The sequence below is a fragment of the Symsagittifera roscoffensis genome, chromosome 2 (assembly GCF_963678635.1).
Source record: "Symsagittifera roscoffensis chromosome 2, txSymRosc1.1, whole genome shotgun sequence".
Taxonomy (NCBI): Eukaryota; Metazoa; Xenacoelomorpha; order Acoela; family Convolutidae; genus Symsagittifera; species Symsagittifera roscoffensis.
Window position 1 is genome coordinate 13898712 of NC_087063.1, and position 22017 is coordinate 13920728.

The following is a 22017-nucleotide window of genomic DNA, read 5'->3' on the forward strand; positions in this document are numbered from 1 at the left end:
GGAAAAAGTTATAGATTACAAAGCACAAGTCAACAAATTGAAGACGAATCAAAGAACTGCCGAGCAGCAACTTGTTCTCAAATTCTTGAACAACTCAGTGGAGCGCAAGGCTGGTCTTGCCTCCATTGTCAGCCATTTTCCTGGCTGTTCGCTCACTGTAGTCCTCGGTTCAAAGAAACCCTCATCTTCTTCGATGGTGATGGAATTTGGGAGTTCTATCTAAGTTAGGAGGCCACATGAGACTGTTTCTTGCATTTGCACATGTGTTTTGACCATATTGGTCGAAAACAATCCACAGCAGAAAACATTTCTGTTTTGTTCAGAGAAATTAATATTGCGTAGCTGAGGTTGTTTTTTTTAAAACGGAAGAGAGTAACTGATGGTAGCGGACTAGAATTTAAAATGAGTTTAAGCTAAGAGCGAGGGATATTTTCAATTCAGATGCGTGAGTTTAACCAGTCAGAGAAGATTATCATAAAAGGGAACGTAGTCGTATCCAATCAATTTCAAGCTATTTTTACGGAAATTTCTTACTTTTTCAAACTATAAGATAAATTAGAAAGTGTTTTAGGTAGTATCCAATCAACAAATTTTCAAGCATTCCACAGCCGTATTTATTATAAAATTTTCGCAAATCTCTTCTCTTGAGGAACTAATTCGTTTCCAAGTAAAAGTGTACACAAAAGAAATTGCAAGAGTAAATGATCATATACTTTCCTCCGTGCTCCGTCAGAATAAAAAAAATGCAGGTGATGTTCAGGAACCTCATTCAATAATTTTTTGTATATGATAAAAAAACGTTGATCTAGAAGCAATTTTTGGATTTCTGTAGTTTTTGGAACTTTTTGCGACTAAGAGACAATAATTTTTTGAAAACAAACGTCGAACGTCGTGATTTTGTATTCCAAGATTTACACATAACAATTTGAGCTGTGGAAACCACGGTGGAATTGAAAAACAAAAACCGAATTTTGCTGGGATTTCTGGCCCATATGGTTTCTGATTGTGGAATTAAGACGAAATTTAACAGTTTATCATATGAATGCTGAATTATCTTGAGATTTTCTAGGACAAACGTTTTTTTTCTCGTTAGATGAAGCTACTCGGTAAGTTTGAAACTTTGAAAAGCTTCTATTGAGTAGGATTCTCTAAGTAAAACTTTATTCAGTGGAAGATTTTTCATACAATGCAAGCATCCAAGATGTTATAAAAAAGCAACTGTTGATTTCTAATGTGTTAATTAGAAATTTAATTGAATTTATTTCGTTTCCTTTGGAAATTAAACCGTGGAAACTCAATTGTTTTCTAATAAACGATTTTCAAAAAATTGTGCTGACTGTGGTTGGATGATTTTCCTTAATAATAACAAACAGAATATAATTATTTTTGACTTTTTTAAATCAAAGCAATAGCTCTATCATATGTTTGATTACTTGAAAAAAAAATTCTTTATTTCCAATTATTCCTATGTAAGGATCAATCTTCACTAGTTTTTGGGACCTTTCAAATCAATTGTTTCAGTTTAGTTTTGGTACATGCTCAATCTACCGCGTTTTCAGATGCCGTTACTGAAAATAACACGAATGTGAAATGGCAGAACTGTAGTAAATTGTACAAAAAATCTCATGCAGCTCGACGTCGAAAAATCTAGTAACCCTGAGTAATTTTTTGTCAAGATTGTAATTACTGTAGTAAAATCAGCCGGAAATGATCTTCCATTCAAGCAAGATGCGCGTGAAGTCTCACTAAGTGAACAAAGAAAGTGTATATCGTGTGAGCAAGAGCTTCCATAATATCGCAAGAAAAATCACGGCTTGAAAGCGAGGAAATTGTTTTATTCTGTTGCTGATTTGAATAATATCTTGGAAGAAGAAGATAATAGTGAACAAAAACAAGTTGCATTGAAGGCCTGACAACACTTGTAAAACGAATCGAAAAATGATGCCGCAATCATTTTTCGAAACCATATCCTAATATAAGCTACTTATTGAAAAGCTGGATAAGCAGGTAACGGAAAAACTTGAAAGCGCAAAATTTTTACTACAATATATCAAAACCACCGCTTATCGTTGTTTCAAGGCTCATAAAAACAACACTTTCTTTGATAAATTTTTGTTGCTTTGTACTAAAGCAGATTTAACAACAAAAAAGAAAAAATTCATTCAAGATTTTATTGATCATTAATTTTATTGATCAGCGGTTCAAATTGATCATTAATTTCAGTAATTTTGCTACGTTGCTCAAGAAACCATCCCAAAGGATTTCCAGATTTCGTGATTCTCAGAAATCATCAATTAAAAAAAAACAAGTGAAATAAAAGTTTGTTTGATTTCCAATAATCAGTGGAACGACAAATCCAAAAACATCCATCATCCATATCGAGAGTCTTCAGTAATTTTAGTCCCAAGTCGGGTAGTGATCCAAAACATTTCCGTGGTGTTCCGATGAATAAGTTACCAACAGTTGAAGATGTAGTTGAGAAAGTTTTTTGTTTAAAACATCGCTACCTTAGTTGGAGACTTCGTGGGTTGGTTAGCTCGGAGAAGTATTGGTAAATACGATAATTCAGTGACACTCCAGCTAAAACTATCAATAACTTATCAATGTCAAAATATCGGCAAGTCTTTCGAAACTCAATTGCTTTTGATGTCCAAATTGCAAAATTTTTTTGTTAGGACGCAAATTATTCGACAAGCGTATTTTACGAGGCAAAAAAAAAGTCAACAAAAAAGTTTTCAAAAAATATACACTTATTTAAAAAACTGGATGGGTTGAATATGAGTATACTGAAAAATAAACTGTTTCCAAAAATGTCCCCATTTTGATTTCGAATCGGTTTGCGTATAATGTAAAGTGATGAAAACGACAGAAATTTTAACCTGGATTGGGAAATATGCAGACCCTTTGGCGTCAATTTTATCCAATTCGATTGACAAATTTATATTTTTGTGTCAAAAAGATCAACAATCCATAAATATTGACTCTTTGCCAAACTTGAAACTGTTGGCTGAAAAGACCTAAATCGGAGATACAATCAAGTTTCTGGAAATTGAAGCTAAGTTCAAAATTGATTAGGTAGCTAAAATTTTTCAGCAACATAAACAGCGCAGCAGCTTCAAGAAAAGTGAAACAAGAATTTACGAAAAAATATTGTTTCAAGGACGCGGAAGAAACAGACACATCCACTCACATTCTCAGGATTCAAAAAAAATCCATTGACAAAATCTGAAGAGATATACCAATACTTGGCCAGAACATGGTCTCAACAGTAATTGGTATGCCATAAACCCTATTTAATCATATCTCATTCCCGAACGAATCAACTTCTTGAAAAGAAAATTGAACCTTCAGATATAAAGAAAGACAACGTTTTTGTTTCTTTCAAGTTCAGGGTTATTTAGCTGCTAGAACTTAAGCTGCTAGAATGAAATGTTTGGGTGGACCGTTTACTTAAGATTAGCCATTGAGATGCAGAAAACAGTGAGATGAAAAAATACTTCCATAGAAGTGGTTTGATACTCGGTGAAAACAACCACCGCTGTAGGATGGTTTATACAGCAAATTTGTATTAACTGCTTCCATTATCTAAGTCAAACTTATTAACGAATCTTTCAGGGTTTGAAGAGCAAATATCCTTAAAGTGTAGACAATGAACTTTCAATATAACAAATAAGTTATTAAACAATTATAACCTTCGATGACACTTTTCACTTTGAGAAAAATATGAAATTTTTTTCCGTTCTGAACAAGAGAAAACTTACTGATTTTCTGTAGTATTCAACAAATACTTTGATGTTCCGACCACAAAAAGAAGAAACGAAAATAAACTATAGCGCAGGGTGTAATTTTTCCAGCCCAATTTTGACTATCATTATAATGAAGCCTTTGCCCTAATTTGGTTTTCGCAAGCTTTATAGGGTACAAAGAGTCGTAAAAAGATACCAGGAAAGACTGCTCTATTTTTTTTCAACTTTCAAGCAAATTCTATTAAAACTAGTTGACACTGAAATGAAAAAAACTTCGTGAAGAAACTGTTCTGAACAGTTTGCATTTAAGAAAAAATCAATTAAAATTTATGGACACCCAAATTAAAACCTAAATTGATGGCGCTTAATTCAATTATACTGCATTTTTAGCGTTTCATAACAAATTATTCGACCCTCACTCTTTTAGTTTTCGTATTTTTCAAACACTGGCAACGAAAAACTTGAAATTTATCTTGAATAACAAAACTATAAATTACAAAACAGGAATATTTGATTATTCTAAAACGTACCCCAATTTTCGAGTTTCCCTATTTAAATAGTTGTTGTATGAATTCTGAGCAACTTGCACAACCAGCGCCATATCTAGGTTTTTCTCGAGTGGGGCAGATTTGAGTTTAAGTCCGTAGTGGCCTTCTCATAGAATAATTTCGGATAGGGTACACCCTCTGTTCGTCATGCCATCTTATTTTTGGCCGGATTGATTCGTGCAACTTCCTAGTCTAATACCGATCCTAATCTTGCTCTTATATTTCTAAGTCTCAAAAGATCTTGTATAGACTGGTATTCTTGCGAGGTTAGAGAAGAGGAAGAGCAACTGCTTTCTAAGTTAAATTTTTTTTCTCTGGCTGAAACTATAAATAGTTTCATCCTTACAAATTATTGTAAGTTTTAGTCATGGATTATCATTGATTAGTTCTAAGTATTTTACAGTGATAGTTATCAAGAATATAATTGGATATGTTAAATACTTGTTTTGAATTGGTTCCAGATTTTAAAAAAAGGGAACGTTTTTAAGACTTTTTTCTGTTCTCTAGGTCGGTGGAAATGTTTTTCCGAGCTCGCACAAATCTACATATAAATTTAATTTGAAAACAAACAGGCCAAAAAGGCGTTTTTAGGCATTTTTAGAAAAATTTGACCAAAAAATTTGACCGCTTTTTCGGCACGCGCTTCTCCCTTAAAATTAGTATAGATTGGCACCAAAGGCACCTTTAGAAAAGTATTTAGGGTCAGTTTGCTAAAAATGGATGTCTAGATATCTTAAAATACTTGCAAAGGGGGACCCTTTGGGTCGTTAGGGGTCAAAACCCTGATGGAATGGAGAGCGTCCGCCTCAAACCCACCCCCTAAATCCGCTACTGTGCATAATAACTATTTGTTTTTGTTATTGTTCAGACTGTGTCACTGCAAGTGACCAGAAGGATCTGTTGGTTAACTAGTATTTTTGCGACCAGTTCTTTTCTACGTCAAAGAAAGATTGAAGCTAGGAGGGGGCCAAAAAGGCATCGTTTTAAAATCCTATTGCTCTGAACAATCAGACTATAAAATTATGCCTTTTTGATCCCTACAAGCTTCAAACTTTTTTTGAGGTAGAAAAAATTGGTCGATAAAAGTTTTTGACTGAAAAAAATTATTCTCAGCGCATCAATATCTTTTAGCTTTATGAGAAAAATCTCAAAAAAACTTTAAAACAAAAATTTGTCCAGAGAAAGAGCCACGTGAGCAAAAATGTCGCTACTTTCTTTGCAAGCTTGAATGGAAAATAATAAAAAATTTGTTTGTATTATTCGCTTTTTGAAATCGCCAATGTACCAGGTTTTACATAGTTTTTTATCTTCCACTTGGCTAAAAAGCAGCTTACAATGTTCAATCGCAATCATAAAGCGACTGGCATGACTGAACAGAAAATAGATTGTTTACGTAAGGCATCGTTTTAAAATCCTATTGCTCTGAACAATCAGACTAATCTGTTTGGCTTTACTGTACCGTGAAACCATATTTCGATTTCTGAGCACTTTCGAAAAAAGAATCAACATCATCTTTTTCATATCCGAACATGAGGTTGAAAAAATTTATTCCTCTGATGAGCACAATTTTTCTTGTTTTATTCGCGGCAGCAGTTTATTTTATATCAAGTAAGTTCATATTTATTAGGTGCGAGGGGACGTTAGAACGTAGCAACGGGTTTTTTGAACCCGAAACGTTCAAAATTTCGCGAACTTCTTAGGTCAGCAAAAACGAGACCACTTTTTGAACAAACATTTTTTGAACAATGTATTTTTGAGCACACGCACTGCAAACCAAAAACAAGTCTCTGAAATTTTCAAATGCGATCTTAAAGAAGCAAACCGTGACGAAAATCAGAATTAAGAAATTAAAAAGCTCAAGACATTTTTGCTGTAGGTCTTTGAGGAGTTCTTGTACAATTGTTTTTGAAAACTTTGACTGTAGGCTGTTAGAAGAATCATTTCATGTAACGGTAGCTATTTTATCCAACAAAGTTGCTTATCGTATTTTTAATGCTAAGATGTAACTCTTAATTGAATTACAAAACTCAATAAACGATTATTTCAAACGGGTTTTTAATGGTGTAGTTTCTCACTTTTTAAGCGGGCTCAAAAATGGATGGAACTTATCTACCACGTCATTTTTTCAACAACTTCATTCCAATCCAACGACCGATTTTAAATGGCACGCAACTTATGCTGAAACTAAATCATTTCACGAAAACGGACTCAAAAAACAATGAGCAACTTTTCTTTGTCGAGTCGTATGGGAAAAACACTATCCGAGGACGATGGATTTGTGCTATTGAAGCGGCTATTCGGTTTTCTGAGCTACCAGTCAAAGTCATAATGACGACATCTTACCTTAGCCTTTCGAGCCCTCATCTACGAGATTTATATCTCGAGTTTTACCCAAGTAAGGTGATGTTTTATACAATTGATGTTCCCAAACTGTTTGTCGGGTTACCGATCGAAGGAATGCTTAACGAGTTAAACTATACAAACAAGCATACGTACACGCATATTAGTGATTTAATGCGAGCTGCAATTTTATTTAAGTATGGAGGTTTTTATCTCGACTTTGACGCGTTAACTCTATCCAGCTTGAAATCACATCGAAACTGTGTGAGCATGGAAGGATACTCGAAGCCTTCTGAGAATTGTTCCTCGACAGCCGAACAAAATTCGAATCTGCTGAATAACGGAGTTATGCAATTTGAAGCGGGCAATAAATTCATGTGGAGTTATTTGGCGGAGGCAAAACGCTCATACAAACCAGATCTACGGGAATGGGACGTCGGCGAAACAACCATGTCGCGCGCGGCAGTTGAGACTTTAAATTTGACCAAAGGGTCTTCGATTCATAACTATTTGTCAACTGACCTCTCGATTCTGCCTTCGTCGGTGTTTCTGTTCCTAGGCGATAACGGAGCTCCTTTTCGTAGTTTCTACACAAATTTCACTTCAGCTGAATGGCAGGAACGTATAGCATGCAGCTCTGTGCTTCATCTTTCGGGTCAACGTTCGAAAAATGCAAGGATCTCTGGTGATCCAAGACGCGATATCTACTCGTATATTGGACCAAAAGTATGCCCGACCGCTTTTTCAAACTTGAAGTCGTTTTGAATAATCAAAAACTTGAAACTATACTGAGCAGCGATAGCTGAATAGAGAGAGTTAAAAAGGCCTGCAAATTACAAGAGAGCGAGAACCCATGTAGGTATCCGACTCTTCAGTTGAAGTGTTCCCCATCCGTGACTATTTCATGGTATTCATTATTGATGTTTCATTGAAACTACTTGTCATATTGTTTGATTATACTTTGCACTGTAGCTTATATATTATTTAAGTCATTCGAATATTGTCAACCAATTCCCTTTGGCATTACTTATCCCGACTGTCAAAGAAAGTGGCGGAAAAATTGTTCCATAAATCTTGCAAGGACTTTTGTAAAACATTCTGAAAGATATTGATGCACTGAGCTCAAAATTAAAATGTTTCGCGAACTTCTTTCGAAAACTATAGGGGTTTAGAAATTGCCAGTTCGGTATATTTCAGATAAATGATTCGGGCAAACTTTCCAGTATTTTCTAACTGCGTTGCCAATGTGACGCTTTAAATCATTCCGACTAGAAATAATTCCCAATTGAGTTGTGAGGTAAGCTATTTGTTTTTCTAAATATATAATTTTCCTAAATGATTCCTACTCTCGAAAAAATGATTCCTAGATATTCCTACTTTGAGACAAGCTAAGTGCTGCGTCATGGATCCAAGGCTCATCCATTACGCAAGGAGATGCGATTTTTTTGTAAAAACTCCTAAACTGTTTTTTTTTATTACCAAAAACTGCTTCAGACACGTTAAGCAGCATCAGAACCAGAGTTTCACCCTGATACAAACAGTCTTGTCTGAACTTCAAATTCATTTTGTTTTGAGAAACTTTCAAAAAAAGCAAACGACGTAGACAAATAAAATTTATTTTGTACTTCAACATCTGAGAATCTTTATTTTGCACTGAATTTTATAAAAGCAGATGTTTGTTATTTATTCACGCGAAGTGAAAAACCTAGTGCAGATGAGGAAAACTGACATTTTCAGACCCGGATTGCATTGGGAAGTCATTGATATCAAATATTGATACTTTCACAGATGGTTGCTCTGGTCATTTGCTCTCGGTTAATGAAACAATTTTACTGAATTTCGAGGGAAATGTTGTCCAAAAAATACATCGAAAGTAGCCATTTTAGAGAGTAAAATCCTGAAATTGCGCTTAGTTTTGTCCTCTACTGTAGATTCGATTAGACAAATAAGAAATCATTTTAGCCTTTTAGTTTGTTTCATTACAAATTTCTTAATTGATCATCCAAGTGTCTTTAACACGCACTCCCAGGGAACACAATAATCCAGTATTTCTACTACGGTGGGGCGCGTGATGATGTAAAAGGAAACCCCGAATTCCTAGAAAACCTTTATTTTTGTTTCAAAAATTCAAATCACTAGGACAACGTAATATTGATTTTTGGGGGCGAGAGTTCCGAAGCTGTAACCTAATTTTTGTTTTAAATTTTTTTAATTATAAAAATTAAAAAGTGAGATAGTTCCATCAAATTGATTAGTTTATCAAATGAGACAGCAGCTCATGAATTCGTAATTCAAGTGATCTAACCAGGGGCGGATTTAGGGAAGGGGCGGATGTCCCCCCTCCCTCAGGGATTCTACCCGATGTTCCCCATTGTACTGTTTTGAGATATCCATTTTTGGCTGACTAATTTATAAATTTTTTGGTTAAATTTTTCCAAAAACGTAATTTTTGGCATGTCTCCAACTTTGGCATGTTTTTGGCATGTGGAACCAGATCTAAACTATATTTTATTATTGGTTATAAATTGGATATTTTATCACTATAAATTATTTAATATTAACCAATCATGGTCCATCTAACTAACAACCCACTTATTTGTAAGTGCTGAAATTACTTGTAATTTCTGCACCAGAGAGATTTGAATTTAACTTAGAAATTAGTTACCTCTCCAAGAGACCTTCTAGCAATCGCAATAAGCCAGTATACTCTAGATCTCGGTGACAGTTATGCAAACAATAATCTCTCGAGAACAAGTGGACTCGCAATAAATGCAGCGGTGCAGAGAAAAAATATCCTGTATTCAATTTTTTGTTTCGAAACTTCCTTTAAAACATTTTTTTTTGTGTTTGAAGTTTCCTCTTTCTTAAACTATAGCGGTGAAGGAAGTGCGCCACTTTAAATTGATTTCACAATTTCATTGATGGGAATAATCTACCAAAGTTTTTCACGAAACTAGTCATTTTCTTTTCTGATAGCGATTGTGGCCGGAAATCAAATATTTTGCGCATCAACAAGCTCTTCAATTTTGAATACTCTTGTTGTTTTCCACGTTTATACGCCTGCAGAAGTGCATCCCCGTTTTTGTTCCGAGTTTCGTAACGAGAGTAACGGAATATTTGTGCTCGGGGTGGGTTTTTTTCTTCAGACAAATTTCGACTTTTTAACTAGCCATTTCTTACGGGACTTTTCAAAATCATTCGAAAAGTATTGTTGTCTTGAGCTTCAATTTTAACAAATACTTCACCAGCGATCATTTGTCCTAAAAATGTGGGGGCCTAAAGGTAGCAATTTTGGCCAATTTGGGACAATTAACGCGCGAGATTTAATCCGTCTTAGAAATCGTTTCAAATTAGTTGAAGGAAGCTTATAAACTATAATTAATCTAATGCTAGGAGCAAAACCTACCACTTTGAATTTTATATGGCCTGTGGGGGGATGATTTTTGCAAAAAAATCTCAAATTAAAAAAAAGTTTTTTATTTTTTTGTACATTTAATTTTTCATGTTATTTTTTTTATATTTTGTATTGTTAGTGTTGTCTTTATCAAAGATTTAAAAATATTCTTTTTCAACATTACGAGGCTAAACTTTGCTCTGGATAGGTGCACAATTTTGTGTCTGTATGTTCCTGGATTCCAGAGACAAGTCTTTAAACATGTTAAATTTTTGTCGGAAGGATCAGAAAGAATGAAAGAAAAAAAGAAAAACAAAGGAAGCGTATATGAAAAAAAAATATGAAAAAAAATTCTAGATTTTTTTTTCAAAACCATCCCCACACACGCTATGAAAAGTATTGAGTACAAAAAATTTCAAGGACGGATTAGTACCATGAGTACCCGTTAATAGCTTGAATTATATCGCGCGTAATTTTCCCAAATTGACAATTGCAAGTTAAAAAAATGAAAATTGTCTAGAGAACAAACAACTCGAGCTCAAATTTTTTCTTCAAAAGTCGGGATAATAACCTGTTGTCAATAAAATTGAGCTGCATGCAACAACTATAAACCTATTAGTTATCTCGTGAAACTGATCACTTTATCAAGTGAGGAAGAACGGTGGCTGAAGCTAATCAATCATACAAACTAAGACTATGAAAAAACCTTAATCATACAAACTTCGGTGATATGTTACAATAGGTGGTAATTTTTTGTATGGTGCAAGTATTAGGTTTCAGAACTATAAGGCATAATATAGTCATTCCATTTACGATCAATTTTACCCGCTGCTAAGATAGATTTTGTGAATATATTACTCTGCCAAATAAAAACATATTCAAAAACTCAAATTTAACACTTGTTTTGCCAAAAATTTGGCTTCTGAAGTAAATTTTAAATACTGTGCGAAGTATAACAAAAAGCGACCACCTAATGTAATATATTACCCAAATTTCATACGTTTTGCAAAAATGGTGCCATCGATTTTTCGAAGAACTTTTTTCTTGTTTTGGAATAACATTCTGTGTATCGTAATAAAAAAATAAAAAATTTTTTCAGAATGCTAATCATACAATTTCCATATATGGAAATTGTAGAACTAATTTTTATTTGATGGTGACAACAAAAAGTTAAAGAAAAGTAAACAAAAATTAATCATATTTTTTTTCAACCGCAAGTCGAATTTTGTAGTACTCGAAAAAAAAACCTTTTAAAAAAAAATTTGCATGCCAAATTTTATTTTTTGTGTGCATAACGTAGTCTTGGACACATTAATTAAGTTTTTTTCGTTTTTGCTTATTAACATTTTTCAAAAACGCTAAAAACATTTTTTTTTCGTATGGCATGTCTATGTATTCCTCGATCAATCAGTGTCTGACAAATTAAAAATCAAATTTTAAAAATAATCACCATTGAAAATTTTTGTCAAAAATTAAAAGTTTGTTACTTTCACTATTTTGTTTGTGTAAGACAGAATTAAGACATTTCAGGCCGTTTCCAATGCATTTTGAATGGGAGACGTTCAACCCTTTGCATAATCTACTTTGAGTAACCAAGGTTTTTGTCACTTGTGTTCGTTTACGAAAAAAACTAAAATAATTTGAGAAGTACCGATGTCAGAAATCAAGGTTTTGATTCTATGGAAAAATGATTTTCATACAACTTCCATGTATAAAAAATCACTAATCATAGACCTTTCCTGCCATTGTTTGTACTTATGGAATTGCAGGAAAAGTGTATGACAAGCATTTTTCTTTATATAAAATTTGTATGATTAGCAATTTAGTCAACCCGGGTTATCTAATTGCAGTCATATTTTAGAATAGATCGTACATTTGCTTTCAAAACAAAAAAATGCAATTTTAATAACTTTAAAATTTTTTTTATTTAAGTTTAAGATAAATTGGTGAACGAGTTTTATAAAACTATCAAAAAAATTACCTCAAAAACCTTCGCCCGAATGAACTTTCATACGCAGAAATTACTAATCATGCAATTCAATGTGGGACACATAAAAGTTTCGTTGTTAAAATTCTTCAAATATCCCAAAAAAACTTAATCACACTTTTGGTCCAAAAATTAAATCTGTGCTCAAACACATTTCATTAAAGATTCTTGTCTTTAAAGTACATCGAGTAGCTCAAAATTTTCAAAAAGAAGTCATTTGCCCAGGATTGCTCTTACTTTTGCAAAATCTGACTTTTCATTGCTGAATGGGTACCAAATCTTGGCTGGTTAAGTAAATGATCTCAGAAACCATCGAAGTTAAAATTCTTAGGTTGGAACTTCAAGAAAACAAATATACGTCATCTGCTGAAGCGTAATAAATCATTCAGAATTGATTCTATTTTTATTGCTGTCTCTTACTTATCAATTGAGTTTAACAAACTATCACAAAGTGTCAACTATGATAAATTATCATGATAGTAATCAATCTTATCCATGAAGATATGTCGAAGGTAATTTTGGTTTAAAAAAATTGGAACATGCGAACGAAAAGATATTTTTACCAATATTTTTATCGATCTCAAAAAAAAGTATCCCTACAAAATTCCTGCCTTGAACCGATCCACATCAGTGATGTTTAGACTGGAAACTTGAAAAGATTAACCTGAACAATTAAATAAAATTTCCGATAACTGAAGAGTGAAGAGCCAATCATTCGGCTGACTTCTTTGTTTGGGAGAGCGCAGTAAAAAAAACAAGGCTACACAAGAACCAATTTCGTAGACCTTCGAAGGACCAATTTCATCCTCAGCCAATGTGAAGCGCATGCAATCATGAAGAAGAGGAGTCTAGTTTCGCCGAACATCTCAGCGAGATTATATTCAATGAGATCTACACTGTGGTACGAAACTGCAGACCGAGAAAATATGTAGTCGTTGCTGAACGAACAAATTCTCTATCAACACATCAGACTCAAGGAGAGTCTGCGACAATTTTTAGGGAGTGTAGTAGATGTTGGAGATGAAGTGGGGGGGGGGGTGCTAGGAGACCCCCATGTTTTAAGATAAGGAATTGAACATCAGGTCTCCCAGCTACGTAATAACATTGGGTGAAGAGTCTACAAAATATTTGGATAGGGAATAGGATTGATGAAGTTTCATGGTTTGCGTAATGGTACGAGAATTGTTAGTAAAAGAGTGTTTCTTTGGTCTATAACTTTTTTGGAGAAAAGCTTGGGGCGTGTTAACTAATTGGTAAATATCTTTGGTGTAATACGTTAAGATTGTGGAATGAAAGTCTTGTATATAGTTTTTTGGTTCATAGTAAGTCAGTGGTAGGAGTTTTTGAGAAAAAAAAATTTAAAGAAAATATATAAATCACTGCGTCGTGTTTTCAGTTTACCGCAATTTTATAACAAAAAAACTAACGGAAAACTGCATTGTACATAATTTTTTTCAATGGCATCTTTTCTTATCGTTTTGCATCAGTTCTTATAATTTCAATGGTTTTTTATGTATTCCATCATCTTGAACTTTTTGGATGAAAATACCTAATTATTTTCTTTGTCTGCTCACATGCAGCAATCATACAATTTACAGTTCTGATTTCTCTGTTTGTAGATATCAGATTGGTTGCTTCATCGAGTACTCTCCTGTACTTTGCCGTGGGACCGTCTCCAGAATCTTGTAGAATCCGTTTGTTTAATCGTTTGCTGCAAAATTTGAATTTATCGGACTTGTTTTTATAGCAGCAAATAGTTTTGCTACAAAACAAAGAAATTATGTACACCTAAAATCCTCTTTCAAAGATCCCGTTTGCCATGTTTTTCATGGGTAATGCAACACGTTCGAGTGAAGAATCTAGTATTTGCATTTCCCTTTAGAGCATTTTTACTTCCTTTTTTTTCCAAATGGCTTTTTTATCTGGTTGGATACAGTCGTATAAGTTTTCTTCAGCAAGTGGTAAATAAAGTAAGTCTGTGTCCATCTCCAACTCTTCAGTTTAAATTACATCACAAAACTGGTAAAAGAAGTTGTAGTACAGCTGCAACATTCTCAGTTTTGCATACTGCAGTATGAAAAACACAACAATGATGGGTTCTCTGTGTTCAATGGTTGATTTCAACAAATCCACTTCATACAAATCTTTAAAAACTGTACTCAGTCTTTTGAGTAAGGGTTCATTGATTGCCTTAGGAGATTGTCCATTGTCCAGATATTTCGTGATTGTATGCCAGGATCTATCTATTATCTGATATCCATAAATGGAATCGCCTAAATGTTTCTGCTACAACTCTTAATGGCGCGTTTTTGTCTCCTTCTCTTCTAGCATCAGCCACTTATTGAACAAAATTATTGAAGGATTTTGAGGAGTATATTGGAAAAAGCGGTCAATTTTTGTGCACTGCCAGCCAGGTTCCAAATAAAATTCTTACAGAGGAGTTTTAGCTGTTCTAGTTTCTAGCTTGAAACACATCAGCAATCTCTGTGGACCTTTTAACATTTTGTTCAAAGTTGCTGAGTTTTTCATGCAGTCTCCAATATCATTTCTCTCAACTTCAGTGTTTTTGGAAAATAGAGGAAATTTGGCAAATTTTGATTTTACTTCATCTGGAACAACTAAACCACACTGAACAGAGCCAAAATAAATTTTTCGCTAAAAGGGAGTCTATAGAAAGAAGAGATATTTTCTACAGAAAGTGGGTTCTGACATGATTTTTGATCTTGTCATCGGTTTTGAAGATATCCCACAACTCACACTCCCACATTTCTTCGGCTTTGTATCCTTTCTCTTTTATGTATTACCGTCTCATATAAGCTATCTTAATAACCATCCACATTAAAACAGTCAATTTTTTCTGTTTCCAGATGTAAAAAAGGTCTCAATTTTGCTTTCCTGTCTTTGTTTCTCGTAGAAAGACTTGGCCACTTTCTCAAAAATGCGAGATCGGTTATGTCTAGCCTTAAAATTCTGCATATCGGTGTCAAGCTCTCATCTCGTGTACAACCCTGTTGGCGCATCTTGACACATTGATAAATTTACATATATTTGATAAATTTTTGATGAATATTTCATCAACTACAGCTTTTTGGTTGAAAAACAAAATAACCTAATACTTTCTAACAAAAAAAGTTTTGGCAATGGTTTCAAAAAAACTACAAAAAACTGATTCTATGCAATTTACTCAGCACTTTTTTTCTAAATTTCTACCACAAAAACTTGAATAAAACTCATGGCTTGCAAGTTTTGAATTATATTAGTATTTTGAAATGAAAGTGTTGTTTTTCATTAGTAAGTGTAAGATATTGCAGTACCTTTTCTATACAAGGCAGTGATTTATATACTTTTTGTGTGAATTAACTTTTTTTTCTCAAAAACACTTAAGTTTGTGAAGTTTCATTTGGTTTCAGCATAGTTTCAGGTAGATAGAGCACTGTTTTAAAGAGTAGGGTTATCTAATAAAAATATCTATTAGACCAATTCATATCAAAATGTACCGCGTTTTGAAGATTTTTTGAAAAATCTCAATTTTTTTATTGAAAAAATACCAGCTCTTACCCAAAAACTCTTACCGTTGGCTCTTACTGTTTACCATACCAGGAAAAACTAAGTGCAAGAGCTTCATTCCGCAATCTACACGTGATAGACCAAAATTTTTTTACCAATTAGATAACACGCTTCAACATTTTTTCCAAAAAAAACTAGAGAAAAACCAAAAAACATATTTCTACTTACAATTCTCTTACCATTACGCAAAGCATCAAACCTTAACAATCTTCTACTTTTACATTGTAGACTCGATACCCAATGTTAGTACATAGCTGGGAGAACTGATGATCTATTCCCTAGCTTAAAATAATGGGGTCTCCCAGCACCCCACCCCTCACTTCAGCTTCAACATCTACTACAAGAGAGACTCCGTGACAATGACAAAATGATATCTCGGGACTAAAAAAAGCAAAGTCTAAACTCAAGTTGAGTAAACATTGACATAAAAATTACTGATATGCAAACTGTTTACAGTTTAACTATCAAGCCCAGCTTTTTGCTTTGACATCTAAAGTCGATAAAAAAGAAGAAGTTGCATACAATTCTATGTCATCCTTTAGAAAACCAGGATATAACAATAATGCTTACAACTGAAAGATCTCGCAAATTCAAACTGAAGGGGAAAACAACACAGAGATGAATTGTGCCTTTCAACGAATAAGAAATGTAACTCATGTGGTGAGATAGAACCCTTTGCAACAGATTGTCAAAGTAAGCTCAGCAAAGTCAACACCCGTAAAAGTAGTTTCCATAAATGAGTAAACCATTATGTTGTTGGGGGTCAGTTCTCAGAGGGGGAATGGAAAACTCAAATAACGGCAATAAATTAAGAAGTTTTTTTTGCATCAAGTTTCATCGGCATGACCACCGCAATGTAAAGTGTCGTCCTTGTTGGCACTTCGATAAAAATGCAATTGAACACAGTTGCTGGTACAAAATTGCTATCGTCGAGCATCTTAAAAAACCTTCAAGCACCTACTCTAGATGGAACTGCTCGGGCTCTAAAAGCATACGATGTACACACAATTTGTTTTAAAATAAAAAAGCAATAAGTGACTGACATGCAATGGTCAAACCTACTCAAAACCTCCATTAGCAAGGGTGCGATCAAAAAAGGAATGCGGAATCATTAGACGTAATCTCTTACCACCCTATTATTTGACACATGGGCTTTTGAAAATTCTTTAGAAAATTTGACCCTTACGATCAAATCGAACTTGATGATGAAGTAAAAAAAAGTGTGCTCAGCCAGGACCAAACAGGGGCTGTTCAGGCTGTGTCGACCATCTCAAGAGTTGAAAAACTCTTCCTCAATCTTTCGAAATTGTTTCCAAAACGCACTCAAAGAAGTATAATGGTGATCTTTTTCCAATGAGGCCTGTGTGTCTACCGTACGTCATGCGAGCACTATAAAAAGCGTATAACGGCAGACAATGGGCGACTGAGAAAAAAAGTTGTCATCAATGAGACTGATTTTACTCGAATTCACTCAAAATTGTTTTGTTTTCAGCCTATATACTTTCAATTGATTAAAATCAACCTTGATGATAGACTTGCTGAGAAGACTCGGAGAAGTAAGAAGATGCCCGCAGTCCACGAAACTTTTCAATCAATATCTTTTTTGTGGGCTGACAAACTTCTAAAGGCATAGAAGTTGAAGTGGTTTGATACTCGGTGAAAACAACCATCGCTGTAGAAAACTTTTCACAGCAAAACTGTATCAACTGCTGCCATTATCTAAGTCAAACTTATTAACGAACCTTTCAAGGTTTGAAGAGCAGATATCCTTAAAGTGTAGATAATAAACTTTCAATATGACGAATAAGTTTTCAAACAATTAGAACTTTGGATGACACTATTCACTTTCAGAAAATTATCAAAACTTTCCCGTTCTGAAATAAAAAAAACTTACTGATTTTCTGTAGTAATCAACAAATACTTTGATGTTCCGGCCACAAAAAGAAGAAACGAAAATATACTATGGCGCAGTGTTTATTTTTCCCGCCTAATTTTGACTATCATTATAATGAAGCCTTTGCCCTAATTTGGTTTTCGCCAGGTTTATAAGGTACAAAGAGTCGTGAAAAGATATCAGAAAAACTGCTCTGTTTTTTCCACTTTCAAGCAAATTCGATTAAACTAGTTGACACTGAAAAGAAAAAAACTTCGTGAAGAAACTGTTCTGAACAGTTTGCATTTAAGAAAAAATCAATGGAAATTTGTGGACACTCAAGTTAAAACCTAAATTGATGGCGCTTAATTCAATCATACTGCATTTTGAGCGTTTTCATTAAAAGTATTCGACCCTCACTTTTTTAGTTTTTGTGATTTTCAAACGCTTGCTCCGAAAAATATGAATTATATTTTAAATAACAAAACTAAAAATTACAAAATAGGAAAATTTGATTATTCTAAAACGTACCCCGACTGATGAGTTTGTCTATTTAAATAATTGTTTTTTGAACTCTGAGCAACTTGCACAACCAGCGGCATATCTAGGTTTTTCTTGAGTGGGGGCAGATTTGAGTTAAAGTCCGTGGTGGCTTTCTCATAGAATAATTTCGGACAGGGTTCGTCACGCTATCTTATTTTCGGCCGGATTGATTTGTGCAACTTCCTATTCTAATACCGATCCTAATCTTGCTCTTATATTTCTTTGTCTCAAAAGATCTTGTATATACTGGTATTCTTGCCAGGTTAGAGGAGAGGAAGAGCAACTACTTTCTAAGTTAAATTTTTTCTTCTCTGGCTGAAACTATAAATAGTTTCAGCCTTACAAATTTTTGTAAGTTTTAGTCATGGATCATCATTGATTAGTTTTAGGTTTTTTACAGTGATAGTTATCAAGAATATAACTGGATATGTTAAATACTTGTTTTGAATTGCTTCCAGATTTTAAAAAGGGAACGTTTTTAAGAACTTTTTCTGTTCTCTAGGTCGGTGGAAATGTTTGTCTGAGCTCTCCCAATTCTGCATGTAAATTTAATTTGAAAACGGTGTTTTAAGGCTTTTTTAGAAAACTTTGACCAAACATTGCGCTTTTTTGGCACGCGCTTCCCCCTCAAGATTAGTATAGATTAGCACCAAAGGCACTTTTAAAAAAATTTTAGGGTCGGTTTGCTAAAATTGGATGTCTAGATATATTAAAACGCTTGCAAAGGGGGACCCTTTAGATCGTTAAGGGGTCGACACCTTGAGGGAATGGAAAGCGTCTACCCCAAACCCACCCCTAAATTCGCTACTGTGCATAACAACTATTTCTTTTCGTTAATGTTCAGACTCTGTCACTGCAAGTGACCAGAAGGAACTGTTGGTTAACTAATATTTTTTCAATCAGTTCTTTTCTACCTCAAAGAAAAATTGAAGCCAGTAGGAGGCCTAAAAAGCATCGTTCTAAACTCTTATTGCTCTGAACAATCAGACTATAAAACGATGTCTTTTTGAACCTTACAAGCTTCAAACTTTTTTGAGGTAGAAAAAATTGGTCGGAAAAAGTTTTTTACTCAGAAAAATTTGCTCTCAGTGCATCCAAAATCTTTTAGCTCTATGAAAAAAACCTAAAAAAAAACTTTAAAAAAAATGAAAAAAAAAACCTAAAAAAAACTAAAAAAACCTAAAAAAAAAATTTGTCGGGAGAAAAGAGATATCTGAGCAAAAATGTCGCTAATTTCTTTGCAAGCTTGAATGTAAAATAATACAAAATTTGTTTGTATGATTCGCTCTTTGAAATCGCCAATGTATCAGGTTTTACATAGCTTTTAATCTTCCGATTGGCTAAAAAGCAGCTTACAATGTTCAATCACAATCATAAAGCGACTGGCATGACTGAACAGAAAATAGATTGTTTACGTTGAAGCTATTAGGAGGCCAAAAAGGCATCGTTTTAAAATCCTATTGCTCTGAACAATCAGACTAATCTGTTTGGCTTTACTGTACCGTGAAACCATATTTCGTTTTCTGAGCACTTTCGAAAAAAGAATCAACATCATCTTTTTCATATCCGAACATGAGATTGAAAAAAATGATTCCTCTGTTGAGCACAATTTTTCTTGTTTTATGCGCGGCAGCAGTTTATTTTATATCAAGTAAGTTCATATTTATTAGGTGCGAGGGGACGCTAGAACGTAGCAGCAGGTTTTTTGAACTCAAAACGTTCAAAAGTTCGCGAACTTCTTAGGTTAGCGAAAATGAGACCACATTTTGAACAAACATTTTTTGAACAATGTATTTTTGAGCACACGCACTGCAAATTGAAAACAAGTCTCTGAAATTTTCAAATGCGATCTTAAAGAAGCAAACAAAAATCAGAATTAAGAAATTAAAAACCTCAAGAAATTTTTGCTGTAGGTCTTTTGCCCTGTTGTCTGTTGCAAACAAAAAACACTAGCGAAAACGTCAAAGTCAATTAGCCTGTTGAGTGACCCCTCAAAAGCAGAGATAATCAATTTTAATTTTGCACGCATTACTCACAAAAATTAATCGCAAACTTTTATTGGAAATAAAAATTAAACATTTTTTGTTAGGTTATCAACCTAAAAGTGCCATTTTAGTCTTAGAAAAAACATGATTCAACGACTGCTTTTCTTTAATGTAAATTTTGCCGGCAATCAAAATGTTAGTATGTCCAATAAAAATCAAAAGTACCCGTGAAAGTGTTTTTAAATTTTACTGGCATGTTTCCTGAAAAATAGCAAGAAAAATGGTTGTGCATTGCGCCCTTTCTAGACCGAAGACCAAAAAGCAGGATTAACTCTAACTATATATTATATGAGAGTTTTGCCCTCTACTGTAGCTTCGATTAGACAAATAAGAAATTATTTCAGCCTTTCAGTTTGTTTCATTACAAATTTTTTAATTGCTCATCCAAGTGTCTTTGACACGCACTCCCAGGGAACACAATAATCCAAAATTTCCACTATGGTGGGGCGCGTGATGGTGTAAAAGGAAACCCCGAATTCCTAGAAAACCTTTATTTTTGTTTCAAAAATTCAAATTACTAGGACAACGTAATATTAATTTTTGGGGGCGAGAGTTCCGAAGCTGTAACCTAATTTTTGTTTTAAATTTTTTTAATTATAAAAATTAAAAAGTGAGATAGTTCCATCAAATTGATTAGTTTATCAAATGAGACAGCAGCTCATGAATTCGTAATTCAAGTGATCTAACCTGGGGCGGATTTAGGGAAGGGGCGGATGCCCCCCTCCCTCAGGGATTCGACCCGCTGCCGACCCAAAGGGTCCTCCATTGTACTGTTTTGATATATCCAAACATTCGGCCAAAACACGGCTTTTTTAGTGCTTTGGCAGAGCTCGGATAATCAAGAGTCGACCTTAAACAAGACATTTTTTTTAAATCCAAATACTATGAGTGGTTTTACATCAAATCCATTTCTGTTACCTTCATTTCACTTTGAATGTTCCTTTCTCGTTAATTATCTTTCATCAAGTAAATTAATTTTTCAAGCCGCCTTGTTGTTCAATTCGAATTTGAGTTTTGTCTCGGAGTGTTTGGGTGATTTAGTACACCAGCGGTCTCGGTGACAATTATGCAAACAATTAGCTCTCGAGAACAAGTGGACTCGCAATAAATGCAGCGGTGCAGAGAAAAAAATATCCTGTAATCAAATTTTTGTTTCGAAATTTCCTCTAAAACATTTTTTGTGTTTGACGGTTCCTCTTTCTTAAACTATAGCGGTGAAGGAAGTGCGCCACTTTAAATTGATTTCACAATTTCATTGATGGGAATAATCTACCAAAGTTTTTCACGAAACTAGTCAACTTCTTTTCTGATAGCGATTGTGGCCGGAAATCAAATATTTTGCGCATCAACAAGCTCTTCAATTTTGAATACTCTTGTTGTTTTCCACGTATATACGCCTGCAGAAGTACATCCCCGTTTTTGTTCCGACTTTCGATGCGAAAGTCACGGAATATTTGTGCTCGGGGTGGGTTTTTTACGGGATTTTTCAAAATCATTCGAAAGGTTTTGTTGTCCTGAGCTTAAAGTTGAAAAAATATATATTTCACCTGTGATCATTTGTCGTAAAATTATGGGGGCTTAAAGGTAGCAGTTTTGGCCAATTTGGGAAATTAACGCGCGATATATTTCGCGGTATTAACGCGTAAGCGGAGATTTAATCCGTCTTAGAAATAGTTTCAAATTGGTTGAAGGAAGTTATTTACCACAACCAATCTAATACTAGGAACAAAATCTACCACTTTGTACTTTATATGGCCGGTGGGGGGATGATTTTTGCAAAAAAAAAAACTTTTTTTTAAAAAAGTTTTTTTATTTTTTTTTATTTAATTTTTCATGTTATTTTATTTTTTTATATTAAACTTTTCATGTTATTACTGTCCATAGACCTTAAAAAGCTGTCGGAATATTCAGGGCCTCGCCCTGATACGAGCATTCTTGTTTGATTTTCAGACCAGCTGAGAGCGTAGAATTGAA